At 41.2% G+C, this 16378-nt stretch overlaps 1 protein-coding gene across 10 annotated transcripts in view; it reads right to left on the bottom strand.

Moving 5' to 3' along the window:
* The window catches only part of Kansl1 (KAT8 regulatory NSL complex subunit 1), a 126144-nt gene that overhangs the window by 100484 nt on the left and 9282 nt on the right, over positions 1-16378 (bottom strand). For 3 of the 10 annotated variants that reach the window (XM_021631871.2, XM_021631870.2, XM_060386569.1), the window contains exon 1: positions 1305-1906. The exons of 5 other annotated variants lie outside the window; for them this stretch is intronic. The gene's annotated coding sequence lies outside the window, so the exon portion shown is untranslated. 2 more of the 10 variants (XM_021631876.2, XM_060386567.1) reach the window with 2 other exon arrangements.

The following is a 16378-nucleotide window of genomic DNA, read 5'->3' as shown; positions in this document are numbered from 1 at the left end:
AGAAGTTCTGTAACTATATCATGATTATGCAAGGCAAGGATTATGTAATTTTATCGTTTATTTTAAAATGTTCTCTGAATGTATCAAAAAAAAGAAAAAAAGAAAAAAACCCTAAAGCACCGAGAGCTCTCCAACGGGGAGAGGGACACTTCCTTAGCTACAAGGTAAACTATTAACATTACACCCTCAAAACAAACAAACAAACAAACAAAAAACCTACAATGATTGCTAGCCACGTGATGAAGGATATGGCAACACCAGGATTGTGAATGGAGGGGAGGAAAGCTAGGTTGGAGGACTAGGGAGATTTCTCTTAACTTTGAGGACTGCAGAATTCAGGTCTCTCGGTCCTTAAAATCCCAAAATCTAGCCCCTACGAGTTGTACAGCAAACACCCTCAAGTGCGGTTTTATTAATAGGTCACGGAAAATGCTCCAGTGACCTCCAGGATAAAGGAGGAAAAAACAGGCGGAGGAAAGAGCAATTTAAAGTGGCGCCATCATGTCACCCCTTTTCCCCTAAGGCAATCAATAAGCAATAGTTTAAGTAACGAGTTTCTCTAAAAATCCACATTGGGATTCCAGCATTGGAAAACAAAAGGATTTCTAGGCAAAACATGGGAGTAGGATTGTTTACAATATGGAAAACAATTACAAACTATTTGCTGAGAATCAAAAGACCGTCAACCGGAAAACAGGCCCCCCAAACCCAAAAAGCAGTAAGATTCCAACTCACTTAAAAGCAAGTAAATGTCTCTTCCTCTTTAGTTTAAAAAAAAAAAAAAAAAAAAGGAGGGGTGTCTGAGACTAGATTCGAAAACGCAAATGACCTCAATATACAAGCAACAAAAATGTTAACAATCAAGAGTTGTGATACAAACCGTAAGACAGACATGCAAGATGTGTTTGAGCAAAGAAAGGCCTTTTGCAGTCAAGAGAAGTTCAAGGCGACAGCAAGAGTTTGTTTTTAGTCTTTTTTTTTTTTTTTTTTTTTTTTTTCACGGAAATAAACCATGTTCTCCAGGCCGCCTTTTTAAATAGAACGCCAAAGGAAAGCCCGGCGAACGAGGCGGCAGCTGGTGGGGAAGGGCCCCCGCACACCCCCGCCCTTGGGGCGACTCCCAGCCCGGACCCGCAGCGGGGAAGCCCGGAGAGGCCATTTAAAGTTCCGGGGATTTTTCCTCCCCTGCCCTGCCTTTCTAGTTACAACTAACAAAGAGAGGGAGAAATGGGAGCCACAGAGAGAGCGAGGAGAAGGAGAAAGGGCAGCGGGAGGAGGAGGAGAGGAGCAGCAGCAGCACCTACCACGTGATGGAGGAGCGTAGCCCGGGCGGATTCGGCCCCACAAAATGGGCGCAGTTTGCAAACAGACCCCCGGCCTGGGCGCCCAGGACCAGCGGGCGGGGGCGCGCGGCGGCGGCTCCGGCCCGGCCCGCCGCTCTCCTCCCCCCCGGCGCCCGGAGCCGCCCTGACTTTCCGGGCGGGGGGGGCGAGGCGAAGGGGGAGGGGAAGGCGGCGGCGGGGAGCGGCCGCTTTTTCTTCTCTTTCGGGCCCTTTCTCCGGCCTTCCTCCGTTCCGGCGGGGCCTGGGCACGGCCGGGGACCGCAGCCCCGGCGGGCGGGCGGGGGCAGAGGGTAAAGGCGACCCCCCCCGCCCCGCACAAACAAGCGCCGCCGTCTGCAGCCCGCACCCGCACCCCGGCCGCCACCCCGGGCGCTTCTTCCCGGTCGGGGAGCGCGCTTCGGCCGCCCCCCTCGCTGCCGCGGCGAGACGAGTCGGCTTCGCTACGGCGCTCGGTTCTCCCGCCGGCTCGGCGAGCGGTGGCGGTGGCGGCGGCGGCACTGGGAAAATGGCGGCCGAGCTCCTTTTCCCTCCCCCCCTTTAATCTGAAGCGGAGGGAGAATGGAGCGAGCAAGCGAGCGGGCGAGTGCCGGGGACACGGGGAGGAGGGACAGCAGCGCCTCCGCCGGCTGCGGCTGCGGCGGGCCGCTCCGCCCCGGCGCGCCGCCAGGGGGCGCCCGCCGCGCCGCCCCCGCGGGCTGCCAGGAGGCGCGGCCGCCGCCGCCTCAGTCATGGCTCCTCGCCGCGACCGCGGCTCCTGCGCCTCTGTTTGCGGAAGCCGGAGCCCGCTGCCTGATTCGTGCGGCAGAGACACGCGGCACTGCGGCAAGCGGCGCGGGGCCCTCGCCCCGACCAAGGTGAGGCTAACCTGAGGCGCTGACGCCGTCACATTCCCTCCGCGCCGGGGCTGGAGGGGCTGGCGGTGCCGCGCGCCGGTGAGGGGAGGGCGGACTAGCGCGGCAGAGCCGGAGGACGTGAGCGAAGAACTGTGTACAGTGAATGGAGAAGCTATCGCGGCCACACCACCCCGGGGCCAACCGTGCTCCGGCCGGGCAGGAAGCTCCCTGAGCAGTGACGCGGTCCCTGCCACCCGCCCTTTGTCCTACACCCTGCTCCGCACACTGCAGCACACGGCTGGCTACTAGCCCTAGCGCCACGCTCCGCAGCCGCCAAACCAAAAAATAAGCGGACGCCATTGCGCAGGCGCGAGCTAGGACTGACTCGGGGCTAGCCCGGGCAGGGGCAACCAGAAGCTGGAGGGGAAAGTAATGGCCCACCAGCGCCGGGCCCGCTGGGAACTGTAGTTTTCCTTAAGCCCGCGTCTTGTTTTCGGTTTCTTAAATCCGCCAAAATAAGCAAAACGGCATTAATTACACAATAATATTTATGTTTCCTGCTACCACCAAATTAAAGTTCACCGCCCCGCTAAAAGTTTAACAAAGAACCACAAAAGCAAACTTGTCATGTTCCTACCACTGTTGGCACCTTACTCCGCGTGACAGTTTGTCGGCACAATATTGATTCCTTCCTCCCAAGTAAGGTCTTAATATGATAACTTTTTCTGGATTTAAGACACTTAATATAATGCAAAGTGCAACATTACACAATATAAATCCACCCTCCCTTAAAGCTAAAGATGCCAAAAATTATTAGGACTCGCTGAAATTAAATAGCGTAAAATCTGCTCCAGCAACTAACTCGCCAAACTCAGTAGATGAGAAGAGTGAAGTCTACCGAAAAGAAGCAGCAAAATGCTCAGCACTTTTCTGTGGGGTACCAAAAACAGCACCCGGTTATGTGCCACTCAAGCTCCTAAAAAAATTCCATCCTAACAGAACAGCTTTGTCACCCCACAAATTCACAGGGCTTCTGCAACATATATTTCTCTTCAGTTTCCGTCTGTTTTTTTTTTTTTTAATTACACTCTCAAACATGATCTTGGTTCTTAAATATCAAAGGCAGGAGGCACCATAGCCTTAAAAATTACACACGGATAAAACTGATAGATTTATACCTATTTGTATACACACCCAGAAAAGATCCTTAGTTTCGGCTTTTTAATTTATAAGATTTAGTTAAATACACACACACATACATACACAAACACACATATACACGCAAATAGTGATGCCACAGAGTATGCTGAATACATAATTACAAAACCAACAACTAGAGCCCTAATGTGAAGATTACAAAGTCTAAATTAGCAGAATGAAAATAAGGCAAAGCTTTCTACAATGTATAAATATTAGTGAAAGAAACTCATAATCTTGTTACTATCCCAACTCTTAAAAACTTGACTATCACTGGCTGGAGAGATGGCCCAGAGCACTGACTGTTCTTCCAGAGAACACAGAAAAAAAAAAAAAAAAAAGTTTAGAATAGTCATAGTTGGACTGTTCAATATTCTATCCTGACCAAATATTTTTCCTAGTGATTAGTTAAGACTGACCATGAGATAAGAATGGAAGCCTGGGGCTGGAGAGATGGCTCAGTGGTTAAGAGCACTGTCTGTTCTTCCAAAGGACCCAGGTTCAATTCCCAGCAACCACATGGCAGCTCACAACTGTCTGTAACACCAATTCCAGGGGATCTGATGCCTTCACACTAATGTACATAAAATAAAAAGGAAATAAATTAAAAAAAAAAAAAAAAAAGGAAGCCTGGCTTAGTGGCACAAGCCTGTGATCCCAGGGATCCGGGAGGCAGAGGCAGGCGGATTGCTGTGAGTTCGTGGCCAGCCTGGTCTACAAAGTGAGTCAAGGACAGCAAAGGCTACACAGAAAAACAAGCCAAAAAAAAAAAGAATGGAAGCCATAAGCTGGAGGTGGTGACTTTGATCCCAGCACTTGGAGGCAGAGGCAGGAGGATCTCTATGAGTTAAAGGCCAGCCTAGTCTACAGAGCAAGTTTCAGGAGAGTCAGAGCTACCCAGAGAAACACTCTCTTGCAAAACAAACAAATACATAGTTACCAGAGCCCCCCAAAGACACTAATACTTTAAACTGTTAAGGTATCTTAGATCTTTAAGATGTCACCAACAAAGTAGGCAGAAGAGCTGGCAAGAACCTTGGTCTTGATGAAATTTACATCATCATAACAATTCTCACATGTGCATGACTTCTGGGCTTTCAGCTATACCAAAACAATGAAATATTTGATAATTTAAACCAGCTGGAGTTAGGTTTCTCACACCTTAAATTAGTAACATAAGGATTAATTTCTCATGTTTTAGAGTATGTACTCCATGAAAATGTTTAAAAAAAAAAAAGTACAGGTAAAAATAAAGGTAATTTTCCTCCTCATACTAATACCACAGTTCTAGAATTAAATAAATATATTCTCTCACCACAGATATTATCTGATATAAAGAAAAATTCTAAGGCAACATCATAAATTAACTGTGTTAACAAAAAACTGTAACATTCAAAAGGCTAACTCTGAAAGCACTTTCTTTGTTGTTGTTTTTTTTCGAGACAGGGTTTCTCTGTGTAGCCTTGGCTGTCCTGGACTCACTTTTTAGACCAGGTTGGCCTCAAACTCACAGAGATCTGACTGCCTCACAGGCGGGCGCCACTGTACCCAGCTTGAAACCACTTCTAAAACTAGAAATAACCTGGGAATAGTTCAAAAGATAGCATTAAAATTTAACCCAAGCCACCACCACAACAGCTTACTATAATCTCAGCTATTCAGGAGTCTAATGCAGGAAAATACTGAATTTGTGGCCAGCCTGAAGTGATTCCATCATTTGCAGCGTGCTTACCTAACATACACAAAATCTCAGACAATCCTGTCACCACATACACCAGACACAGGCCCAAACCTGTAATCCCAATACTTGGGTGGAGGCAGGAGTTACCTACTACATGGAGAGTTCAAGGCCAGCATGGGATACGTTAAATTATGTATAAATAAGACAATAAATTTTCATAAATCAGCTGCCAATCTAAAGCTATAACAAAACATAAATCTGCTCTGATGGCAGAGTAGACCTAAGGATTTTGAAAAATGACACAGCTGTTCCATGCAATGTAAAGAGACATCATTCTGGGAGCTGGAGAGATGGCTCAGTGGTTAAGAGCACTGGCTGCTCTTCCAGAGGAGCCGAGTTCGATACCCAGCAACCACATGGTGGCTCACAACCATCTGTAATGATGTTTTCTTGTGTCATACAGGCAAATATTCAGATAGAGTGCTCATATGTATAAATAAATAAATCTTAAAAAAAAAATCATTCTTAGGAAGAGTCATTCCTTCCCCAATGCGCACGCTGTGTGTGTGTGTGTGTGTGTGTGTGTGTGTGTGTGTTGAAAAAGCACATTATATATATATGGATGAATATGGCCATAAGGAGGCCAGAGAAGACCTCAGGTATATTCCTGTATTACTTTATACTTTTTTTTTTTTTTTTAATGGTTTCTTGAAACAAAGTTTCTCTGTGCAGTTCTGGCTGTCCTGAGACTCACTCTGTAGAACAAACTCACGGAGATCCACCTCCTTCTGCCTCCCAAATGCTGTGATTAAAGGTGTGTGCCGCTGCCACCCAGTACTTCACACCACTTATTTCTGAGACAGGGACTGAGCTATGTCTCCAACCTAATCATTCATTCTTAAGCCATTGATTTTGGGGTTGTATGTATACATAAGAACATACAGTAATAGAATAAGAAATATCTGAAGCTATTTTAAAATTAACTAGCTAGGCATGGTGATGCACACTTTTAATACCAGCATTTGGGAGGCAGAAACAGGCAGACCTCTTGAGTTCAAAGTCAGCCTGGTCTACACAGAGAGTGCCAGGACAGCCAAGGCTATACAGAAAAACTTTATCTCAAAAAACCAGAGAGAGAGTTAGTTTGTTACAGGATAGCCAGAGGTAAAGAGAGACCCTGTCTCAAGGGGGAAAAGGAAAAAGGAAAAAGGAAAAAACTTGTTCAGTGTTAATTTAAACAAATTGTGTAATAAAATCAGAAATACTTCTGCCAAAATAAACACAATTATGTAACAAAACACAAAACTGTCATCATCTCCAAAACAGAGAAGTTTTTTGTTTGTTTGTTTATTTGTAAGATTAGTTGACTTGTTCTTTGAGTCAGTCTCCCTGTGTAGATCAGGCTAATGTGAGCTTATGAACACACTCTTCAGCTTCCCAAAATGGTTGGATCACAGACTTGCACTACCATGCCTAGCAAAGAAGGTATTTATACCAACAAGATTTTCTGCAAACACTTGGAGAAAGAGGATAGAAGAACAACCGATTCAGACCATTCCTAGAGAGGTGCACACTGTAAAACCCACACAGATATGCTCTCTGTTCAGATGAAAGACATATAACAAACTCATCATGGATACAAAATTATCAAAGAGATGTTACGTTACTGAGAACATGTGAACATGACTGGAAATCAAGACATGCTAAAGTCTTACCTATCTTACCTCTATCATTCATCTACAAAGAAATCCTACATAATTTCATCAACAGTTTTTTTCATTTTTGAGTTAGGCTGACAAAGTTCAGAATTCAGCATTTATTTTCAACCATATTTCAAACTAATTTCTACAATCAATCTCACTGAGACACAGCAGGGCAGTGGTGACGCACACCTTTGATCCCAGCACTTGGGAGGCAGAGGCAGGTAGATCTGTCTTAGTTCAAAACCAGCCTGGACTACCCAGCAAGTCCAGGAAACGGAGGGCTACACAGAGAAACCCTGTCTCGAAAAACTAAAAAGAAAAACAAACAACAACAAAACATTAAGACACAAACTTAGCTACAAGTATCCCAAATGAACTAATTTTAAGCACATGAGAAAAGCCAATCTAATTGAAACTATTTTCTGTGGTAAAATGAGAGGAAAGGCAGGCATGCTAGAGTTGTGTCTATAATCCCAGCTACTCACAAGGCCAAGGTTGGAAGATCTCCTCATTCACATAGCCAGACACTACCTTAGTAAGAATCCAGGTTTGCTTCTCAGCACCCACGTGATGGCTCACAACCATCCATGATGCCATTTGCATGATCCAACACCCTCTTTTGACCCTTGCTAAGGCAATAGGCATGCATATGCATATGCATATACCCATATGCAAGCAAAACACTCATAAAGTAAACAAACCTAAAACAGTTATAAAGAGAGAAGTACTTTACTAAGCATGATACTACATACCTATAATCCTAGCACTGGGGAGAGTAAGACAGAAGGATCATGAGCCCACAAACAACCTGAATTACATAATGAATTTTGAGACCACTTAGGCACAAACAAAACTGTGCTAAAAGAAAAGAGGAGGGGGGGAAAGTCACAATTCCTGGAGTGTCTACGGTAGTACTATCAAAATATTTCCTTGTCCAGCTCAACATGGAGGCATACACTTTAAGCACTTAGGAGGCAGAAGCAGGCAGATCTCTGTGCACTCTAAGCCAGCCTGGTCCATGCAGCAAGTTCCAGAAAAGCGAGGGACACACAGTGTGGGACCCTATTTCAAAGTAAAAAAAAAAAAAAAAAAAAAAGTTGTTGCTTTTTCAAGAGAGGGTTTCATTTGGCTTTCTTAGACTCAATTTTTAGATCAGGCTAGACTCAAACTCAAGAGATCCCACCTGACTCTGCCTCTCTGAGGGCTGAATTAGAGGCATGTGCTACCATGTCTAGATAAAAAAAAACAAATTTAATAAAACCTTGTTGCTAATATTTACACCCACAGATGAAATTTTTGTAACAACAATATATTACCTATATTTATAACTAAAACATTTTGGGGGAGTCACTGCAGATTGAACCCACATGCTAAATATGCTAAACACACAGTCAACTAACAACTGTGCTATGTACCCCATTCTACTCTAAATGTCACTGAAAGTGGGCACACCTTTAACGCTCGACCATAAACATTTATTGTAGAGGGGCTGATTAGAAGCTACATGGTACATACACAAAGCATATCTATCCAATATTATTTTAAATGGGAAAAAAGATCAAAGCTAATGACTGACAAAGATCAATTAGTAAAATTTTAGTAGGTTTTACTCTCCCAATTCTCTCTCCTGACACCTTCTGAAGACTGCCTAATTATCGTAGGAAGTCTAAAATTAGGTGTTACTTAAAAGCATATCCAAAGCTTCACGCCTTTAATCCCAGCCCTCTGGAGGCAGGAGGACCTCTGAGTTCAAGGCCAACCTGGTCTGCAGAACAAGTTCCAGGACAGCCTGAGCTACATAGAGAAACCCTGTCTTAAAAAAAAAAAAAAGAAATAAAGAAACACATACTCAAAATAAGGTAGCAATCCAAATACCCCAAAGAAGAGGAAAAGTTAGGGGACCCAATAGGCAAAAAGGGATCTACAGTGTTAGACCTCTACCCTAAGTGTCTGAAAATAAGCAAAAGGTCTCAAAAGGGAAATTTTGTGACCTAATCTACTCATATTGATTTCTGCCTTTTTCATTCTCAAATGTTTGCTGTTGCCCCAGGAGACATTTCTAGATTTCTTTCTATAACAGACTTGTAAACATTACTTATACCTTTAACTATTTTATCTTCATTGAGTAATTAGGCAATTAAACATATCTCAATCAAAGGCATTATTACTCTGATACTAAAACCAGATAAAAACCTCAGGATAAAATTATACAGATCAATTCTTTATGATATAGTTATAAAAATCCTCATAAAGCAAAAATGAATCCAGAAACATACAAAAAAGGATTAACTTTGCTAAATGTGGTTTTATTTCAGTAATTCAAGGTTAGTTTAGCAGCTGAAAGTCTGTTGTAATACACAGTGTTATTAAAGGACAAAACCACAATGACTAGAGCTGGAGAGATGCTCAGCAGCTAAGAACACTGGCACAAGGAATTGAACACCCTTCTACGGCTCCAGTTCTGGGTGTCCCAACACCCTCTTCTGGTCTTCTTGGCCCCTGCACACATGTGCATACATGGCATATACGCAGGTAAATAACCATACAAATAAGTCTTTTAAAAAAAATCAAAATGCCCTTGTAACCATCTAAACATATAAAAAAAAAGCACTTGGCAAATTTTAATTAAAAATATTTAACCTAGAAATTGAAGAAAACTTCCTCAACCTAACTAAATGGTAACTATGAAGAATTTACAGCTAAGTTTTTTGTTTGTTTGTTTTGATTTTCGAAGGTTTACTACGTAGTTTAGACGGTTCTTGAACTTGTAGCTAACTTTCTACTTCTGACTCTGAGTGCCAGAAATACAGATCCACCAAACTCATAATCTTTTATTGTTTGTTTGTTTGGAAGGTAGCAGGAAGAACAGGGTCTCACTGGGTAGCCCTTGCTTGTTTAGAACTTACTATGTAGAGTATACTGGCCTTGAACTCACAGAGATCCACTTGCCTCTGCTTCCCAAGTACTAGGATTAAAGCCAGGCAAGGCCAGATTCACAATCTTGACAGAGGAAAGACTGATACTCTCTAAGATCAAGAATAAAACAAGGGTGTTGGTGGTGCACACTTTTAGTCCCAGCATTCAGGAGGCAGAGGCACACAGATCTCTGAGATAGAGCCAACCTGGTCTACAGAGTGAGTTCCAGGACAGCCAAGGCTACACAAAAAAACCCTAACTCGAAAAAAACAAACAAAAAAGAATGAAACAAGTATGTACACTATTACCATTTCTAGTCAATACTATACTAAAGGTTCTAGCCTGTGTAAATAAACAAAAAAAATCTGACTGAGAAGAAAAAAATAAGTCCACTTTTATGTGCAGAGTCTATAATCTTATATATAGAAAATACTAAATAGACTGGGTGTGGTAGTGCCTTTAATCCCAGAACTTGAGAGGTAGAAGCCGAAGGATCAGGAGGAGTTCAAGGCCAGCCTCACTACTACACAACCAGTCTAAGTCTAGCCTGGAATGCATGAGAGACCCTGTCTGAAAAGAAGAACTATCAGAAAACACTAAGGAAATCACAAAGTATTAGCACTAAAAAATTCAATAAGGCCGTCAGGTCAATATACTAATAGTAATTACATTTCTACTGGGGAGTAGCTCAGTGGTTACAGTACTTGCTATGTAAGAATGAAAAACATAAGCCAGGCACAGTAGTGCACGCTTTTGATTCCAGCACTCTGGGAGGCAGAAGCCCAAGGATCTCTGAATCCAAGGCCAGCCTGGTCTATAAAATGAGTCCAGGACAGTCAAGGCTACACAGAGAAACCCTGTCTCAACAGAAAAGAGGAAAAAAAAAAAAAGAAAAAAAGAAAAATGTTCAGAACCCTCAAACACGAAGTAGATATGGTAGCCCACCTGTACTTTCTTTCAATCACAGAAGTGGATCCCTGGAACAGACTGGCTTCTGAGACTATTGGTGAGCTCTGGGTTCAAATGAAAGACCCTGCCTCAATGAATAAGGTGGAAGAGCAATTGAGGATGATTCCCAGCATAAACCTCAGCCTCCATATAAACACACACACATATATGCCCATGTATGTGTGAATATTCATACATATACACAATAATAACACATATACATGCAAAAAAGTAAAAAGAAATTAAAAAAAAAGCAAAATTGGAGCTAGAAAGATGGCTCTGTAGTGAAGAGCACTTCTTGCTCTTGCAGAGGACCTGGATTCAGTTCTAACTACCCACATGGTGGCTCACAGCCATGTGTAACACCAGTTCCAAGGGATCTGATGTCCTCTTCTGATCTTTGTGGGTACCAGGCACACACGTGGTATACAGACAACACATGCAGGCAAGATACCCATATACATAAAAAAAAAGTTGTTGTTTTTTTTTTTAAATTAAATTTGTTGCAGGGTGTGGTGGTGCATGCCTTTAATCCCAGCAAAGGTTACTGGATCTCTGAGTTTGAGGCCAGTCTGGTTTACAGAGAGTTCCATCCAAGACAGCCAGAGCTACACAGGGAAACCGTGTCTTAAAAAAATAAAAATTAGGGGCTGGAGAGATGGCTCAGTAGTTAAGAGCACTGTCTGCTCTTCCAAAGGACCCGGGTTCAATTCCCAGCACCCACATGGCAGCTCACAACTGTCTGTAACACAAATTCCAAGGGATCTGACACCTTCACACTAATGCACATAAAATGAAAATTAAATAAATTATTTTAAAAAAATAAATAAATAAAAATAAAAATAAAAAAAAACAGTAAGTAAATAAGTAGATAAATAAATGTGTTTTAAAAGATGAAACTAAAGTAGTGTTTAATTTCTAAACAATCCACTTTCCATAACAATGAACCACTTGTGAAACGTCAGAAGGCAAATCATATTTCTGTCCTTTGAGAAATCACCTACATGCACTAATCTGTCCTCATGTCATACTTTGCAACTTCACTGCCAATAGTGCATTATGGGAAACTTAAGTTTCCTTCAAATTTAAGTTACTCTAAATTACTCTACGGGAGAATGAAATAAGACCCAGCATGTCACAGATATAATCAGTCATCAAGCAGAATAATTGTGGCTAGATCAGTGAGTTAAAGAGTTTGAGGAACACAAAATCCTATTACTAGAAGAGTTATCTTTAGGGACTTACAACTGGAATGTGCTATTATTTTAAAACTTAAACAAAAGCCACAGTATTATCCACTGCCTAAAGAATATAGTAACAGATACTTGGCAAAGTGTCTATTCAAAGACAAAGTATTAGGCATTCTTGTCACCAAAACCATCCAGGGCACAAAGATGCTCTCACTCTAAAGTATGAACCCTAGGAGAGTGTGTTCTAGAAAGAGAATATAAGCATCAAGAAACTCACTTCCAATTCATTCTAATAATTTTATCTTTTTCATCTATAAATCAACAGTGCTTTTTCTGCATATAGCCTGATATAATTATCATTAGGAAAGTCACTGGAGTCCAGTAATCAATCACTGGACAAAGACAATGTTAGACTAGATTTCAAGTTATATATCTATACCTAAAGTAGCCATGTCATTTTTTATAAACTACTTTATTGCTCTAAATGTCCTCATGTATAAGATGAAAACTTTTACTGGTTTGAATCAAGGTTTCTTTTTTTTCTTTTATGTGAGTGAATGTTTTACCTGAATGGATGTATGTGCACTGCATGCAGGCCTGGTACCTGCTGAGGTCAGAAGAGGAATTGTACCCCCTCGGACTGGAGTTACACTTGGCTATCAAGGTTTCTTTTTGCTCTTTTAAAAGACCAAAATCAAGGTTTCTTTTTTTCTCTTTCAAAGTCCTAAGTCAAAGTTTCTTTCTTTTTTTCTTTTTCTTTTTTTTTTTTTTTTTTTTTTTTTTCCTTTTTGATTTTTCTACAGAGGGTTTCTCTGTGTAACCTTGGCTGTCCTGGACTCACTTTATAGACCAGGCTGGCCTGGAATTCACAGCAATCCACCTGCCTCTGCATCCCTGAGTGCGCACCTGGCTAAGTGAACACCTGGCTAAGTTCACTAATTTGGAAACACAAAGTAAAAGAATAGTAGTAGTAACAATAATAAAAACCATAATGAAGTGAGGTTCAATAATCTACATTTAACAGCACAAAATTTAAAAGAAATTATATAAATTTTAAATAATAGAACCAGTATTTTCTCCAAAAATATTAGAGTAGCCTCCTAAGACATACATACCTAATGGACCTTCTGGATTATAATCAGAAGTTAATGCATATGAACTGGGCTCAGTAGTTAAAGCACTGATAATCAAGAGTGGAGACGTAAGTCCTAGCTCCCCAAACCATGTAAAGCCAGGCACAGTAGCCTGCATCTGGAACACCAGTGCTCCGACCTTGACATGGGAGGCAGAGACAGGAGACTGGCAAATGCAGAGGACAACAAAAAGAGCAAACAAGGTAGAAGCCAAAGACTGATATCTAAAACTGTTCTCCAACCTCCATATGTCTAATGGGATGTGCACATCCTCACTCACATAATCATACACTCACCTGTGCTTGCACACACAAAAAGGAAACTGACATATATGGATACAAGTAACGTAAATAAAAACACAATTGTCACCAATATATACATGGGGAAACAACTAAAAATGGTCACACAGTTTGAGAAAACATATAAAACAAGTATCTAGACTTTAGTTATATTAGTTTTTTACTTAAAAAGATGTGCACTATAAAGCCGAGATGAACTTTAAAATACTTCTAAAAGCAAGAGATCACAAAATTTAGATGTTCAACCAAAAGTCTTAAAGTGCTAGGTAGCACACACAATAAGGGATAAGAGAGTGGAGAAAATCTGTACTTCTCAAAATAGAAAAAAAATTACAAATGAGAGTAAGCATTAAAGATCATTGCAAGTGTCCAGTAGCACTGAGACTTATGTCAGCAAAACCTAACAGCTAGGTGTGCTACTTCAGCTCTGCAATCCCCCCAACTCAGAAGACTGCTAAGCAATCAGGGCGAAACTGGAATATAAACTGAGTTCCAGGACAGCCTGGACACAAGAAGTTATCTTAAAATAGAAGGAAAAAAAAAACTTATAAAAACATTGCTACTAAAAGATGGAGGGGTCATTGGTAAGATTATAAAAAGTGACCAAAGCAAAACAGCTGACATGCAACTTTTATTTACTTCAATATTTACTAAAGAAGACTCACGGGAGAAAAACTATTTCTAAATTATTCTTTAAAGCAAACAAATCCCTGGGAGTGAACCAAATTCATCATCAAACATGCAAAATGTTCCAAATGTCAGACAAACAAAGTATAAATTGTAAGACTACTCAGGAAAGCATACTAGCTGATGGTCAGATGGGAAAATGACCTGCTGTAGGTCTCAGTTGGAAAGAACTGGATCTATTTGCTTTAGCAACATTTACCCAATCCCTTTTTCAACTCTTTACATATTAACTATTCAAAATACTTGCTGAAGAGCAGGGTGTGGTGGCACACGCCTGTAATCCCAGCACTTGGGGAGGCAGAGGCAGATGGATCTCTGTGAGTTTGAGGCTAGCCTGGTCTACAAAACGAGTCCAGGACAGCCAAGGCTACACAGAGAAACCCTGTCTTGAAAAACCAAAAAACAAACAAATAAACAACAACAACAGCTTTTATGTTTTATTACCAATTTTTTTAAAAAAATTCTTTTATTTTGTGTGCATATTTATTTTGCTGTAGGCCAGCAAGTGACCTAGCAGGTAAAGACCCTGGCTGCCAAGCCCTACAACAACCTGAGTTCAATCCCAGCAGCCCACATGGTAGAAGAGAACTGACTCACCTAAGTTGTTCTTTGACCTCCACACTAGTATGGTATGTTTGTGTGATCTCATACATTCATAAGCATGCACAGAAAGTAAGTGCACAAAAAAAATTTAGTAGAAAAATAAAAACGGCACTGGGGGGTGTAGTTCAGCTGGCAGAATGCTTCCATAGCACACATGAAACACTGGATTGCATCTCCAGTACCACACAAGCCATCCTATAATCCCAAAATTCAGAAAGGAGAAGCAGACGCAGGAGTGAGTTGAAAGCCAGCCTGGATTACATGAGGCACCACGCCAAAACTCAAACAAGTAAATAAATACCAGATGTGGTAGCATTTGCTTGGAATCCCAGCAACTGGAAGGCCGAAACAGGATAGCCAGATTGGCTATAGCTTAGACTACATGGCAAGACTCTGTCTCAAAAAATAAAAAAAAAAAAAAAGGAAAAGAGAAGGTACCTCTGGGTAATTATTATAAATCCAGGAGAAGAAAATAAGCTATCAAAGATCTAGAGATCATCACAGGAATGAAGAAGCTGAAACAAGTTTCCCTGAAGATTAAAATTTAAAACCATGCATCCTTAACTAAGAAAACATGAAAGACAGGGACTGGAGAGATGGCTCAGAGGTTAAGAGCCCTGGCTGTCCTTCCAAAGGTCCTGGGTTCAATTCCCAGCAACCACATGGTGGCTCACAACCATCTATAATGAGATCTGGTGCCCTTTTCTGGTGTGTAAGCAGACACACACAGGCAGAATACTGTATAATAAAACAAGTAAATTTTAAAAAAGAAAGCCAAGGGATAATATGACTTATTTTTTTAAAAATAGGAAAATCAAATATGGTAAATTCTAACTCACTAAATCTTAATATATTAACCACTTAACCTTGAAAGTTAGAATGTGTCTTTCTATAAAAAAAATAAAAGTATGATGGTAGCAGAGCACACCTTTATTCCCAGTACTCAAGAGGCAAAAGCAGATGGATCTATCTCTGAATTTGAGGCCAGCCTGGTCTACAGAGCAAGTTCCAGGACAGCCAGGGCTACACAGGAAACCCTCTCTTGGAAAAAAAAAAAAAAATCTGTGGAATGGCTTATCACCAAAAGTTATGTGAAGTTAAAAATAGATTTCAAAAAGTGTACATCTATGGATAAATTCACCCTGAGTCCTACAGAATAGAAGTAATTTCTAAAAGCCCAAGGTTTCTAAGAGTAGCTCTTTTTTAAGGTCAATATAAAAAACCTTACCCCAAACATTCCTTAGTGCCAATCTAGTCAGGTCAAGCACAGTATGGTAGTTCTGTAGCCTGAGGTTTTTCACTTCCCACGGATTAATTTTTAAGACATGAAAAATATTTACTTCTTACACAGAGAAACCATGTCATGAAAAAATATCTACTCTTGCTAAGCACTATTGGCACACACTTTTAATCCAGTGCTCATGAGACAGAGGCAGATAGATCTCTGTGAGTTTGAGGACAACCTGGTCTATAGGGCGAGTTCTAGAACAGCCAAGACTACATAAAGAAACCCTATCTCTAAAAAAAAAAAAAAAAGAACCAACAAATTTACTTTTAAACATAATTATCTTCCCATTAAACTTGCTGACATTTAATTGTAGTCTCAATTTTCATTAGTAAAAATAATGCTACAGTAAGTATCTTTAGTCACAAATCTTTCTATGTTATCTTTCCTCCCTTTAAGATAAATTCATGGGGCTGAATGCCAATTAAAGGACATTTTTAAGTTTACTGATATGTGCTACTGAAGTGTCTTCAAGAAAAATTAGGCCCAGTGCACATTCCTACAAGCAGCATTTAGAGACTATTTAGCATCTCTGACAGGTCATTTGCCACTATGGTAGG

Source organism: Meriones unguiculatus, chromosome 7 (assembly GCF_030254825.1).
Source record: "Meriones unguiculatus strain TT.TT164.6M chromosome 7, Bangor_MerUng_6.1, whole genome shotgun sequence".
NCBI classification, from domain to species: domain Eukaryota; kingdom Metazoa; phylum Chordata; class Mammalia; order Rodentia; family Muridae; genus Meriones; species Meriones unguiculatus.
The sequence above is the reverse complement of the archived record's forward strand: the minus strand, read 5'-3'. Positions and strand labels throughout refer to the sequence as shown.